This window comes from Martes martes (assembly GCF_963455335.1).
Source record: "Martes martes genome assembly, chromosome: 8".
Classification (NCBI taxonomy): Eukaryota; Metazoa; Chordata; class Mammalia; order Carnivora; family Mustelidae; genus Martes; species Martes martes.
Genome location: NC_137895.1, coordinates 107345468 through 107361206, shown reverse-complemented (window position 1 = coordinate 107361206; position 15739 = coordinate 107345468). Strand labels below are relative to the sequence as shown.

General features: G+C 40.8%; 1 pseudogene across 1 annotated transcript; it reads right to left on the bottom strand.

The window, feature by feature from the left end:
- Positions 1 to 3220: 3220 nt before the first annotated feature.
- On the bottom strand, positions 3221 to 4018 carry LOC308347969 (large ribosomal subunit protein eL8-like; annotated as a pseudogene). Its single transcript has one exon. The product of its transcript is annotated as a large ribosomal subunit protein eL8-like (transcript).
- Between the last annotated feature and the right edge of the window lie 11721 nt (positions 4019 to 15739).

Genomic DNA, 15739 nt, shown 5'->3' with positions numbered 1-15739 from the left:
CCTCAACACTCCGTAAGAAATCGAGGTCCTCATTTCAAAATTACAAGTATTAGAACATAATTGATCAAAATAATGCAAACATGATGCAAGTTTTGATAAGTAATCATTAAACATAGTAACAAACTGTTACTTGAAATTCACTTCTTATGAAACCAGTGGTTTTTTTCCCTCCTGTATCTGTGGACCAGTACTGCTTATTCATCGAATGGGACTGCATTCAGCATTTTAATTATTTACACGTAAGCCTTGAAAACTTTGTTTACATAAATAATTATACTAGTTTTGTCATAACCATGTTACTCAATTCTTTGGACCCCTTCTGAGTTACACGCCAAAAATCACATAGCCTTCTGTCGCCACATATTTTCAATGGTTTGGCAGCTGACAACTTGACTGGGTCTTCCTTTGGCTTTGGTAATGCAATATTTGAAACCCTCCTGACCTGAAAACAAAATGTCATTAGAACCCCATTACGTACCAGTGTTTGGGGGAGGTTCTTTTAATTTAGTGCTTAGGAGGTTTTTACACTCTTAGGGCTGGGGAGAGGTCTTCTTTTAGAAGTGGGAGAAGGGCAAATGTGAAAAAGAGGTGAGAAAGGAGCCTCCCATATGTGACCCCTTGACATCTGGCATCTTCCTAGGCAGGTAAGTTCTTGGGAGAGGACACAGAGCTGTCGAGTTTCCAGAAATCCATTTCCTTCAAGCTGGGGTCATCAAACCTTTTCTGTAAAGGGCCAGATAGTGAATATTTTAGACTTTGCCATATGGCCTCTGTCCAGCTGTTTCACTTTGACATTGGAGCACAAAAGCTGCTGTAGGCAATATGTAAACTAAGGGTCACTGTGTTCCAGTAAAATGTTATTTATGGACACTTACATTTGAATTCCATATAATTTTTACATGTCCCCCCAAATTACTCCTTTTTTGATATTCCCCTTCCCCATTATTTAAAAACGTAAAATTCATCTCAGTCCCTGGGGTGGTAAAAAGCAGGCCAGATTTGGGCTGCAGGCTCTAGTTTGCTAACCGTTGCCCCAAAGCTTCCATGGAGGCATGCCCTTCGAAATGTGTATATATATCCTGGTTTGAACTTGCCACCCTGGTTTTCAACACCAGCTACATGTGAGAATCACAGGAGATGCTTTGTTTATTTATTTATCTTTAACTTTAAATTCAAATTAGTTAACATAGAGTGTATTATTAGTTTCAGGGGTAAAATTTAGTGATTCATCACTTGTATACAACATCACGTGCCTTCCTTAATGCCTATCATCCAGTTACCCCATCCCCTCACCCACTGCCCCTCCAGCAACCCTCTGTTTGTCTCCTATGATTAAGAGTCTTTTATGATTTGGCTCCCTCTTAACTTTCATCTTGTTTTATTTTTCCTCCCTGATGTTCATCAATTTTGTTTCTTAAATTCCATACAAGTGAGATCATATGGTGTTCATCTTTCTCCGACTGATTTCACTCAGCATAATACACTCTAGTTCCATTCATGTTGTTGCGAATGGCAAGATTTCACTCTTTTTGATGGCTGAGTAATATTCCATTGTGTATATGAACCACATCTTTATTCATTCATCTGCTGATGGACATCTGGGCTCTTTCCATATTTTGGCTCTTGTGGACATTGCTGCTATAAAAATTGGGATGCATGTGCCCCTTCAAATCACTATGTTTGTATCCCTTGGGTAAATACCTAGAAGTGCAATTGCTGGGTTATAGGTTAGCTCTATTTTTAACTTTTTGAGGAACCTCCATACTGTTTTCCAGAGTGGCTGCACCAGCTTGCATTCCCACCAACGATGCAAGACGGTTCCCCTTTCTTCACATCCTTGCCAATATCTGTTGTTTCTTGACTTGTTAATTTTAGCCATTCTGACTGGCATGAGTTGGCATCTCATTGTGGCTTCGATTTGCATTTCCCTGATGCTGAATGATGTTAGGCATTTTTTCATGTGTCTGTTGGCAATCTGTATGTCTTCTTTGGAGAAATGCCTGTTCATGTTTTCTGCCCATTTCTTGACTGGATTTTTAATTTTTTGGGTGTAGACTTTGATAAGTTCTTTATAGATTTTGGATACTAGCCGTATATCTGATATGTCATTTGCAAATATCTTCTCCCATTCCATAGGCTGCCTTTCAGTTTCGTTGATTGTTTCGTTTGCTGTGCAGAAGTTTTTATTTTGATGAAGTCCCAATAGTTCACTTTTGCTTTGGTTTCCCTTGCTACATGAGGTGCTTTAAAAACTATCAATGCCCGCCGCACCCTCTCCAATATTGATTTAGTTGGTCTGGGCTGGAATCGAGGCTTTTTTTTTTTTTTTTAGTGTTTCCCAGGCAACTTTAATGTTGCAGCCTGACTTGTCCCCTATTCTGATTGCCCTAGGCTCTGCCACAGCTCTCAGGACGTGACTGCTCTGTGCTATGGTTACTGCATTTCAGCCAGGGGAAAGCATCACCAGCAAAAGATAAAGTGCAATTTGAAAGATTATAAGATGTAGGGGACCTGGCTGACTCAGTCAGAGGAGTGTGGGACTCTTGTTCTTGGGATCATGAGCTTGAGCCCCACGTTGGGTATAGAGATTATTTAAATAAAATACATATATAAGTAAATATTAAAAATTTTATAAAATGTAAAAAAAAAGTGGGTGTCTTCAATTGAATAGAATCTTGCCTGCAAGACGGAACCATCCTTCCAGCAAAGCTCCTGGCTTCCTCACCACTGTGTTCCTCTTACCCTCGAGTGCATTGCAGGGTGTGATGTGTTAAATAAATACTTCCTGAGTGCATCACTGGGTTGCTTTGTTCATCTGTTATTTGTTCTCTGGGCTCTTACTTTTCTCTCTTCACTTCTTCTCTGCCCAGATAGAGCCTCATTCTGAGGAAGTAGGAGATGCTCAGTAGGCATTTGTGGATTCATTGACTGATTGTGAAAGGAGTGGTAGGAGGGTGTCAGGCAGCAACTGAAGGACTTGGTGGTGTCTTTGTTTATGGAAAAAAGAGAAGAAGCCCCTGCTTCCCCTCCACCCCTCTACTGGCTGAAACAGAACTTTTTATTACTTTTATGTACAGAAAATTCAACAATGTCCACTCAGCCCAGTCTGGTGGCCAGTTCTTTAGCCTTTGCATTTTCCAGCTTGGCGATGCGTCCACTCAGCCCAGTCTGGTGGCCAGTTCTTTAGCCTTTGCATTTTCCAGCTTGGCGATGCGTCCACTCAGCCCAGTCTGGTGGCCAGTTCTTTAGCCTTTGCATTTTCCAGCTTGGCGATGCAAGCCATCAGCTTCAGACCTAGGACCATTGCCTCCCCAGCGGCAGCAGATCTCATCGAATCTGTCATTGTAATTGGTCCTGATGGCTTCCACCAACTTAGCCAGAGCTCCTTTGTCTTCTGAGTTAACCCGTGTGAAGGTGACAGTAGTGCAGTTCTTCCTGTCGACCAGAAGCCCTGGCTTGACCTTCCCCCTGATAATGCAGTAGGGAAGCCCCATCTTATGACGCAGGGCAGGCAGGAAGACAAGCAGCTTAATGGGATTCACATCATGTGCAATCACTACCAGCTGAGCCTTCTTGTTTTCCACCAAGGTGGTGAGAGTAGTAACCCTTTAAGGCTTTAAGGACAGGTGGCCTCTTAGGGGGGACAACTTCTTTGCTGGTAGCTTTCTACTCAGCTAGGGCCAACAATCTCTGCTTCTTCTCTTGCTTTGCCTTTGGTATCTGTGGGTCTGCTTAGGCAGCTGAGTAGCTGTTTGGCAGGCCAAGGCCTGAATGAACTGATTAATCCTGGGACATTTTAGACGTTTATAGAGAATAGCCCTTTGCCGCTGCAGCCGGATGTAGTGGGGGCATTTTACAAAGTGGGTGAGGTCCCTTTTGGGCTGCATGTCCTGTCTGATGCCAAAATTCTTGGGTCTTTTCTCAAACAGGACACTGACCACCTCCCTGGCCCCTGCTTCTTCACAACATCAGGAAATGGGGCCCCCTTCTTCCCCTTCTCCTTCTTTCCTTTTGGCATCTTGGATGGCTGGAGAAGAGAGAAAACACCCCTGCTTCTCTTACTGGATGATGACGGAATGGAGAGAGTGGTTTTTGCCTTGAAGAAGATGAGAGAGAGTCAGAAGATAAGGAAATAGTCTCTGATTGACTGGTATTTCTCTCTCTATTATCTCCCTGTATTTTCTGCTAGTGTATAATCTCAATGAAAGAAGGAGGGCCTGGGAGTCATTTTCTGCCTGTGTCTAGAAAGCACCTATCTTAGAGCAGATGATCAACAAATATATTTTGAATGAACTGTTGAATAAATGTGTTTGCTGAGGTCTAATAAGCCTGAGAGAGATTTTTGTGTGCAGGAAAATTATTTATAATACAGGTGTCTTAATTATTACTCACTTAAACTGAGTTATGAAATTTAAGTCCCAGTTTTTCCTCAAGCTTTTAAATTAAACTTTGAAATCTTGCTAGTACATGTATTAATTTAGTAATGTTCCCTTAAAATAAGAACAATCACTTTTGCTTGTTCTTTGATTCATGTGCAGTTAACTCATAAATTTAAGATTAAATTGTCTTTAAACCTTTAACAGTACTCAAAACTTGATTAATTATATTTCCTTAGACATTTCAAACCATATTACAAATTTTATGTGTCTGCTTCTCTTAAACATTTCTAATGCTAACCAAGTAGACTTATAAATTTGACAAGCAAAGCATTTTTAAGCATTTAAGCAACACTTGCAAATCTAATTGTTAACAAATGCTAGGAGGTTATTGCAGTAATGGTTCGTATCCTGATTTCTTCATACCTTCTTGAGTAATCCTCTCTCATTCTTACTCTGAGCATGGTCATTGGAATTGCTTTGACCAATGGGACAATAGCATAAGTAACACACTGTGGTTTGCTCTCTCTTACTGTGTTTGGAATCTTAGACTCCCAAGTAGGAAGCCCAGGCTAATCTAGTGGAGAATGAGAGACCATATGGAGTAACCTTTCAACCACCTGACCTTGACCATCCAGCCTGACCATTAGCACCAGCTGGAACCAGACCAGACCAGAAGAGCTGTTCAATTGACCCACAGAATGAAGAGAAATAATAAGAGATCATTTTAGTCACTAAGTTTGGGTGTTTCTCAGTGTTGCAATAGCAAACTGATATTTAAACTGAAATCCTTCTTTTTTTTTTTTTTAAGATTTTATTTATTTATTTGACAGAGATCACAAGTAGGCAGAGAGGCAGGCAGAGAGAGGGGAAGGGAAGTAGGCTCCCCGCTGAGCAGAGAGCCCGATGCGGGGCTCGATCCCAGGACCCTGAGATCATGACCTGAGCCGAAGGCAGAGGCTTTAACCCACTGAGCCACCCAGGCGCCCCTAAACTGAAATCCTTCTTATTTGTAATAGGCCTTTTCAGGCCAGAGTTTTTCCCATGAAACTGGGACTGTGCCCACTTTCTGACAGAATCTCTTTCATAGCTTCTGTACTCCTGATCTGAGTTGATGAGGTAATGAACCCTGCCTCCAGATTGTAGCTAATTACTCTACTGCTGGATTGGATTCCACACCCTTCTAATATATCTTTCCTTTATCAACTCTCACTTTGAAGTCATTTGTAGGTATCTCTCCTACGATCACTGGGGTCAGTTACCCTTCTAACTATAAAGTTTGAGCTTTTTATTTATTTTATTAAATTAAAAAAATTTCAAGTATTCTCTACACCCAACATGGGGTTCAAACTCACGACCCTGAAGTCAAGAGTTGTGTGCTCCACTGACCGAAACAACCAGGCACTCCAAGTTTGATCTTTCTATTTTATTTTTTTTTTAAAGATTTTTATCCATTTATTTGACAGAGAGAGAGACAGCGAGAGAGGGAACACAAGCGGGGGTGGAGGGAGAGGGAGAAGGAGAAGCAGGCTTTCCGCTGAGCAGGGAGCCTGATGTGGGGCTCCATCCCAGGACCCTGGGATCATGACCTGAGCCCAGGGCAGACACTTAACGACCGAGCCACCCAGGCACCCAAGTTTATCTTTTTAAACAAATAAATGCATTTAACAATTTCTTGACATAATAAACAATGTCAGTGCAATACAATTAATATGAATGCCAAGGTGATAAGAAAGAGAATAACACAACCATCACTATAAAGGTCACTTTCATGAGTTGAAATTTTCTCCTAGGGGACTTCCTGTTTTTCTCCTTCTGGAGTATCATATAGGTTCATGATTTTTCTCAGATTTGTTCCAGTGAAATGTAATGGTTATTTCCTTTTTATTCAAACTGTAGTATCTCAGCCAGCGAAAGATCCTTTAAACCTGCTCTTGTCTCCTCAGTGTTGCCCCAAATGGTCTGAAGCATCTCAGTACCTGGAAATAAAGTATTTTAGGCAACAAAGATGGAATCAGCTACCTTTCACCAAACGTTGGTTATTTCAGTGATATATTAGAGACCCCATTCAGGGACTGTGGTCCAGAAACAGATAATCCTTCTTCTGAAATATGGTCAGAAGGGCCATAGTAGCCTGATATTTTTTTTCTAAAAAGATTTTATTTATTTGAGACAGACAGAGAGAGAGAGAGAGAGTGAGAGTGTGGTGGTGGAGTGGAGGGACAGAGGGATAGGGAGAAGCAGACTCCCCATTGAGAAGTGAGCTTGATGCAATGTGGGACTCCATCCCAGGATCATGACCTGAACTGATGGCAGATGCTTAACTGCCTGAGGCACCAGGCGCCCAATAGTAGCTCGACATTTTTTCTCAATGCCTATGTCATTTCCCTCATTTCATTTCATCAAACAGGCATTTTATCGTTTCACATCCACACAAGAAGAAGAAGAGTGAGTACAATAAATATTTTCAAAACTTTTATTACAGCATATTGTTGTAATTGTTCTATTTTTATTTAGCTATTGTTGTTAATCTCTTACTCTAACAAATTTATAAGTTAAACTTTATCATAAGTATGTATATAGAGGAAAAAATAGATACATAGGGTTTGGTACTATCCTTGGTTTCAGGCATCCACTGGGGGTCTTGGAATATATCCCTGTGGATAAGGGGGAAACTATTATACTTTTTAAAAATAGGAGTTCATAATGATGTCTTCAATACAATTTCCACTTTACCTAATCTTTAACTGTTGTTATGACATTAAAATATTTTATTTGCAACATATATTTTTAAATTCAATACAGCATTTCCAACTAAATTTAGCAGAAGAGTTCTAAGTTGTTGAGCATATTGGTCACATTTTATGGAGCACATTGAAAGACAGAGAAATACTACTTAAGCAGAGAGTTCCATCAAATTCTATAGATGATTAGCTTTGCTTTCTGCGAGGCAGAAACAGATGTATTGGGATTTCTTGCCTTTATCGCTTACCTTCTAGGCAGAGGAACTTCCCAGAATCCCAATCACCAGAGTATACCTGTGGGATGTCAGCACTATTCTTCTCGGACGCATGTTCTTAGCAAGGATGGAAATTGCTGCTTTTCCTCTATTTCTAAGACAGATTCAAATTAGAACAAAAAAGAGTTATTACCAAAAATAAAAAAATTTTTTAAAGGCATTCAGTCCAGGGATTGTTAAGCTGAAGTGCTAGGATAAGTTCTAGGAAGTTTATAAACACTCAGAAATAATTTGCAAAATGTTTATGTGTTTATGTCTCTTTCCCTGGAAAGAGAATTCATAAATTTCATCAGTTTCTTAAGGGGGTTTTAGTATTAACAAAACAAAAATAAAACTACCACAAGCACAACAACTAAACCACAACACTGATTTAGTCTAATAATCTTTTCCCTTAACAGTAAGTAAACTGATCAAGTGAATCACTGGCCTGAAATCACAGTTTGTGGCAGAGCCTAGGACAGAGAGAACCAGGTGGTAAGCTTGGTAAAGAAGTTAGAAGTTCTGAACACATCGATGAGGGTTCTTTCTCTTACGTGAAGCCAGAGCAGGGAATCATTACATCCGAGAATAATTGTTTAATTTTTATTTTAAAAAGGGAGCATTGAGATATGAAGAAAGAGAGGGAAGGGATATAAATGATGGAACAGCAATAATACTGGGGGAAATTGCACAAGATGAGTCAAAAGAATCAGAGACTTAGCAGTCATTTTCATTTATGAGCAACAGAAAGATGTGATGAGAAGTATAGAATTTTGTGTAAGTGCTTGTCAATAACATGGGTAGAGAATAGTAGTCATTGTAAAGGAAGTAAAATATAAAAACATTTGCAGAATATTTCTCATTCCAAATCCAAGTAGGCTTCTTTATAGGAATTGACAAGTTGATTCTAAAATTTATATGAAAACTCCAAGGACCCAGAATATCCAAAGCAATCTTGGGAAAGAATAAACTTGGGGAGCTTATACTCTTGGACTTCAAGACATTTTCCAAAGCTACAGCAATCAAAACTGTTGGTTGGTGCTGGCATAAGGACTAAGAAATAAGTCAATGGGACATAGAGATTCCAGAAATCATGCACACTTACATGGCCATTTGATTCTTGACAAGATGCCAAAGCAATTAAATGGGAAAAGGAGTCTTTTAAGGAATAATACTGAAAAAGCTGGGGATCTCTATAGAAAAAAGTGTACTCCTACCCCACCTCACACCATACATAAAAATTAATTCAAGAGGGATTGTAGATCTAAGCATAAAAGCGAAAATTGTACTGCCTCTAGAAAAAAAAAAAAAGAGGAGAATGTCTTTGTGACTTGGAAATAGATGAAGGCTTCTTAGGATACAGAAAATAATAACCACAAAAATATATGATAAATGAAATATAATGAAAATTAAAAACTTCTTTTTATTAAACATGCTGTTAAGGAAATGAGAAGGTAAGACATGAACAGGGAAATATATTTTACAAGACATACATCTGACAAAGAATTGATATTCAGAACATGTAAAGAACTTCTTAATAGTAAAAAGAACTCAATTTTTAAAATTAGGCAAAGCATTTCAATAGACACTTCACAAATTAAGGTATGTATGAGTAGCCAATAAGGACATGAAAAAGTGCTGACCATCCTTATTCATTAGGGAAATACAGATTAAAACCACAATGAAAAACCAATGTATACGTACCAGAACAGCTAAAGGTGAGCATACTAACAATATCAAATATTGGCAAGGATTTGAAACAGCCAGAACTTTCACACATTGTTGGTGGGAATGTAAAATTATGTAGCTACTTTGGAAAAAGTTTCTTAGGAAACTAAACATACGCATATTTTTTAGCCCAACTATTCCATTCTTAGGTGTTTTTTTTTGTTGTTGTTCCCAAGAAAATTGAAAGACGTAAGTCCCAAAAAGACCCTTGTATAAAAATGTTCATAGAAGTTTTATTTATAACGGCCCCAAACTAGAAACAGTCCAGGTATACAGCAATAGGAGAATGGATAAACAGTGGTGTATTTATAGAATGGTACAAACTATTGTTGGACACAAAAGCATGACCGAATCTCAAAAACGATATGTTGGTGAAGGAAGCCTTGTACAAAAGAGTGCATACTTTATCATTCTAATTTATAAAGTTGGATAGGTGAATAGCAGGTAAAACTAATTATGGGGGCTTAAAAAAAAAATCAGAACAATGGTTGCACCACGAGGATGGGGAACCAGGACTGACTGACAAGTGTTGTGAGTAGAATTGCTACACAAGCTACAGGATGCCCAGCTATATTTGAATGTCAGATAAACAATGAATACTTTTTTAGGATAAGTATTTCCCATGTAGTAGCTGGGGCATACACTAAAAAATTATCCATTCATTATCTGAAATTCAAATTTGACAAAGCACCCTATTTTTTTTCCTTCTAAATCTGGCAACCCTAGGCATGAGGGAACTTTCTAGAGAGATGGTAATGTTTTATATCTTACAGGGATTTAGGTTGCATAAGTAGATACGTTTGTTAGAACTCACCTAATGGCACATTCAAAATCTCTATGTTTAACTGTGAACTTTTTCTAGAAACACTAGGAACAAGTATTGAACTCTAGTTAATGTTGTGCATGCTGAAATGCCAAGTGTACTGATGTCTGCAACTTACTTTGAGATGCATAAGACAGATTGGTGGATGGGTAGAGGAATGGGTAAAAGGACAGATATGTGATAAAGCAAATATCACAAAATGTTAATTGTAGAACCTAGGTGATGTACAGTTTTTCAACTTTCCTGTATGTTTGAAATTTTTAATTAATTAATTATTAAATTTCTATTTATTCTGTGTGTTGAAAATTTTTTATAATAAAACACTGGGAAAAATTCAAGGGGAAAAAATTCACTATGTATAGTGTGATACTAATTTTGTGAAATGTATATACAGACACACAAAGACCGACTAAAAAGAAATGCATTAAAATGGTAATGGTTGTTATCCAGAAAAACAAACAAACAAACCTTGATGAATGCCATTAGATTGCAAAGGGATACATGATCTTTTTTCAAATCAGGCAGTTGTAAGTTGTCTAAGAGGTTACCTTTAAAATGTGAGGCCCAGGGGCGCCTGGGTGGCTCAGTTGGTTAAGCATCTGTTTTCGGCTCAGGTCATGATCTCAGGGGCCCGAGACAGAGTCCCACATCTGGCTTCTTTCCCGGAGGGGAGCCTATTCTCCCTCTCCCTCTGCCCCTACCACCACCCCCCTCCAACCAACTTGTGTGTGCATGTGCTTTCTCTCAAATAAATAAATCTTTAAAAAAAAATGTGAGGCACTGATTTACAAGGAAAAGACATGGTCTTAAGGTGTTCCATTACTGTAAGACTCTAAGAAAAGCCTCATCTTGTCTTTATGGGGCTCAGGGAGGATTGCCCCTGAACAGACCCCGCTGTTTTGACATAATTCAGAATCTCTATCACTGGAATCTGTAACCCATCTGAGCACCCAGCTTTGGACCGAGTAGTCCCAGGCAAACTGAAATTGTTATTCTCATCTCCTTAATGTGGTTAAGTATAGATACACTGCTCTGAAGGTGTAGAAACGAGCAGAGATTAAAAAAAAAAAAAGTACAGCAAAATCATGATAGTACTACTTTGTGTTAGGTTTAAAAATATTTTGGAAATCATGGGGCACCTGGGTGGCTCAGTTGGTTAAGCAGCTGCCTTCGGCTCAGGTCATGATCCTAGAGTCCCAGGATCTAGTCCCACATGGGGCTCCCTGCTCGGCGGGGGGTCTGCTTCTCCCTCTGACGTCTCCCCTCTCGTGCTCTCTCCTCTCATTCTCTCTCTCAAATAATAGATAAAATCTTAAAAAAAAATATTTTGGAAATCATTGTAGTAATTCATATGTGTTGTTTCTTTTCTTTCTTTCTTTTTTTTTTTGGTCTGTATTCTTTCTTAAGGAATTTGAAATTTGTAGGAGAATGTCATGTTAGAGAGTCTGAAATAATATACTTGTGATAGTAATTTAAAACCTTTAAGAGAATTTGATATCAAACTTGTGGGTTATTTTGAAATATGTAAAGAGTTGAATGATAATAGATTTGGATAATTTGAAATGTGTCTAAGAATCTGATTGCTGGGGCACCTGGGTGGTTCAGTGGGTTAAGCCTCTGCTTTCAGCTCAGGTCATGATCTCAGGGTCCTGGGATCAAGCCCCGCATCGGACTCTCTACTCAGCAGGAAGCCTGCTTCCCCCTCTCTCTCTGCCTGCCTCTCTGCCTACCTGTGATCTCTCTGTCAAATAAATAAATAAAATCTTAAAAAAAAAAAAGAATCTGATTGCTTTTGGGGAAGCCTGCATGGCTGAGTCAGTCAAGAATCTGACTCTTAGTTTTGGTTCAGGTCCTGATCTCAGGGTCATGAGATGGAGCCCCGGGTCAGGCTCTGCGCTCAGCAGGGAGTCTGCTTGAGATTCTCTTTCTCTTCCTCTCCCTCTGCCCCTCCTCCTTGCTCACAATCTCTCTCTCTCAAATAAATAAATAAATAAATAAATAAATAAATAAATAAATCTATCTTAAAAAAAAAAGAGCCTGATTACTTTTGTAACGTGTTCATATTTTAGATAATTTGATTTATGGAATCTTTAAGACTTACCAAGGTCTAGGAAAGGAGTTTAAGTGCTTTAGATAGTTCGGTTGGAAAGAAATGTAAGTCTGTCTTTTTAGGAGTTTGATGAGGGTAGGTACTTCTTTCATGGCTGTAGTTCGAGATGCCTAGAAAACCCAGGTATCCAAGCTTGTGAATATATTTTCCCAAGACATAGATTTTAATTACTCTTGAAGAATTCTGTCCTTAGCTGGCAGAATAAAATTTTAAGAGAATATACCGTTACATAATCAAATTGATTTCCAGAGTGGGGAAAGGTCCCATCTGTTTGTTGGCATCTGAAAGATTTTAATCTGAAAGATTGAAATAAATTTTTAAGAAAGTTTTGAGATGTGAGAGAGTGGGCAGGACAGAAGGGTATTTTAGCACAGGAAACACTGAAAGGAAAGGCATAGAGTTTTTCCAGGGAGTGCAAGCAGTCAAATGTGACTGGATCACGTAGGGGTTATAGTGGGAGAGTCAGGCTGCTTCAGTCATTGGGTGCAAGAAGCCATTGGGGTGTGTTGTGCAGGGAGTGCCTCTGTCTGATCTTTGCCTCCGCTGACTCACCTGGCAGTGCCATAGAAGGTGGGCTGGAGCGGCAGGGCCTGAGTGCTAGAAGACCTGCCCAGTCCTTCGTCTGCTTTTTTGTTCATCCGCCATCCATCCATCCATGCATCCATGCATCCATCCAATCTTTCATTTAGTTGAGATTTTTTTTAAATTTTAAAATATTTTATTTATTTATTTGACAGAGAAACACACAGCAAGAGAGGGATCACAGGCAGGGGGAGTGGGAGAGGGAGAAGCAGGCTTCTAGCTGAGCAGGGAGCCTGATGCGGGATCATGACCTGAGCCTAAGGCAGACATTTAACGACTGAGCCACCCAGACATCCCTTAGTTGAGATTTCTTGATCATTACACTGTGCCAGGCTCTGTGTTCAGGGGACCCACGAGTGGAGGGATATAGTCTCTGTCCTCTAGGAACTCCCTGGTATATATGGAAGACAGACAATGACTAGATGGCAAGGAGGGTGGTGCATGCTCTAGCAGCCCTGTGCTCAGAAGGCTGCAGGCTACCAGTTCATGCAGGCGTGGATGGCTCGCTGTGCGGAGAGATGAGGTCCAGTGCCCCAGAGAAGGTGGCTCTGTGTTCATGTCACCCCTGTCCATCTATAAGGTGCTGAACTATCTAGCGTGGTGGCAGGGAACAACAAAAGGAAAAAAATGAAATAAATCACTCTGTTCTCCATTTTATTACAAAATTTCAAACCTAAGAAAAAGTTGAGGCATAGTACTACTAAGCCTGTCCCCCCACCCCCTCAATTCAATACTCGTTAACGCTCTGTCATATTTGCTTTACCTCTCTCTGTGTATGTTCAGAGATGTTTGGCAGGTGGAGACATCATGATAGTTGGCCCCCAAATTTTTCAGCAGGAACCTCCTCGGAGTAAGGACAGCTCACTGCATCAACGGAATGTCTTTATTACACCTAAGAAAGTGAACACTAACTCCTTAATATTCACATCATGGTTGAATTTCTCCAGTTGTGCTGCTAAATGCTTTTACTGTGGCTTTTTAAAAACCATGGTTCATTCAAGTTTCACATATTGCATGTGGCTGATCTCTTTATATCTAGAACAGTTCCCTTGCCTTTTAAAAGATTACATTGACTATTCCACATTTAAAAAAATATTTTATTTATTTATTTGAAAGAGAGAGAGCACAAGCAGGCAGAACGGCAGGCAGAGGGAGAAGCAGGGGCTCAATCCCAGGACCTTGGGATCATGACCTGAGCTGAAAGCAGACTGCTTAACCGGCTGAGTCACGCAGGCGCTGCAGAATATTCCACATTTTTTAAAAAAAGATTTTATTTATTTTATTTAACAGACGGAGATCACAAGTAGGCCGAGAGGCAGGCAGAGAGAGAGGGAAGCAGGGTCCCTGCTGAGCAGAGAGCCCGATGCGGGGCTCGATCCCAGGACCCTGGGATTATGACCTGAGCCAAAGGCAGAGGCTTAACCCACTGAGCCACCCAGGCGCCCCGCATATTCCACATTTTTATATTTGTCTTACAACTTCCTCGTAGTGTCTCTTAGCTTGATATTTATTTATTTACTTATTTTGATTTATTTATTTGAGAGAGAGAGAGCACAAGAGTGGGTGGTGGGTGGCAGAGGGGGAGAGAGAAGCAGACTCTTCGATGAGCAGGGAGTCTGACATGGTACTCAATCCTAGGATCCTAGGATCATGACCTGAGCCGAAGGCAGACGCTTAACAGACAGCCACCCAGGTACCCTGTGTGACTTGTTCTATTCCCCATACTTCCTGTAAACTGGAAGTGAGGTCAAAAGGCTTGGTTTTATTCAAGTTAAATCTTTTTGGCCAGAATAACCCCCAGGCAATGCTGTATATTTTATGTGACACCGCATTGGGAGATGCAATAAGGTCAGGTTGTTCCCACTATTATTTACTTTTTTTTTTTTACTTTTATTTACTTTTTCATAGCTTTATTAAGGCATTCACAGACCATACAATCCCCTATCTAAAGTGTAGAGTTTGTGCTTCTCCGTTGTCCCAGGGCTGCATAACTGTTCCTATTACCAATGCTAAGCGTGGCCACCTGGTTGAAGTGGTGATTGCCAGGAAAGAGAGATATCTGAATTTACAAAGATTTCTTGAGCTCTGTGAGTCAAACTCCGCATGGGGCACTAGACTCAGGAAAGCCAACTGACTGAGAGTTCAAGGGATTCCCCGTGACCTTGGAGAATACAGACGCGGGGTGGGTTGTGGGGACAGAAGTCAGATCCCAAGAAGAATGTGGGTGCTGGTGCTGTGGAGCTCCCACAGGGCAGACTTAATTTACAAGGTCTTAAAATCACAGGAAAGCAAAGACTTGGGAGGTGGATTGAAGGGGTACCATGCTGAGTGGAACTTGGGGTGGCTGCCACCCCTTTCCTCCACCTGCCATAAACCTGTGTGCCTGTACGCTCTGCCCCACTGCTCATCAACTGTAGTTCCAGGTTTGTATAGAGCAGCTTTACAGACAAGTTCAGGAAACCCGAAGGCTGGGTGTTTGGAGTTTGCCGAGTGCAGACCGAGCGCCACGCCGGGGCCTGGCTTCCCCCAGCTGTGTCATTTAATCCTTATAGTACCCTGTGAGGTGGGCATGTCATAGAAGAGCTAACAAGTTGGGAGAGATTACTAATTTTTTTCTTTTTTTTAAGAGAGAGAAAGAGCACGTGAGAATGGGGTCAGGTAAGGGACAGAGGGGGAGAGAGAGAGAGAGAGAGAGAAAGAATCACAAGCAGGCTCCATGCTGAGGAGCCAGACCTAGGGCTCCATCTCACAGATCATGAGCTGAGCCGAAATCAAGAATCAGTCACTTCACCGACTGAGCCACCCAGGTGCCCTGAGGAATTGCTAATCTACCCAAGGTCACATAGCAGGGTTTTGGGGGCACGTGAATTGAGTGTATCAGTTTTGAAGCATGCTCTCCATGCCTCACTGCCTCCTGGGGCCTTTAGTCCATGAGCCCTTCTGTCTCCGAGCCTCCCAGCCCAATGGTCTCCCCTTCTCTACCCAGTCTGAACTCCAGGGTGGTTGCTGGGGCTCTCAGCACTGAGCCAGGCATCTCTATGGGACTGGGTTGGGGACCTCGACAGCGAGCACTGGATTCACCCGGGGTTGTGGTGTGCACAATGCCCCAGTTCCAGGAAACA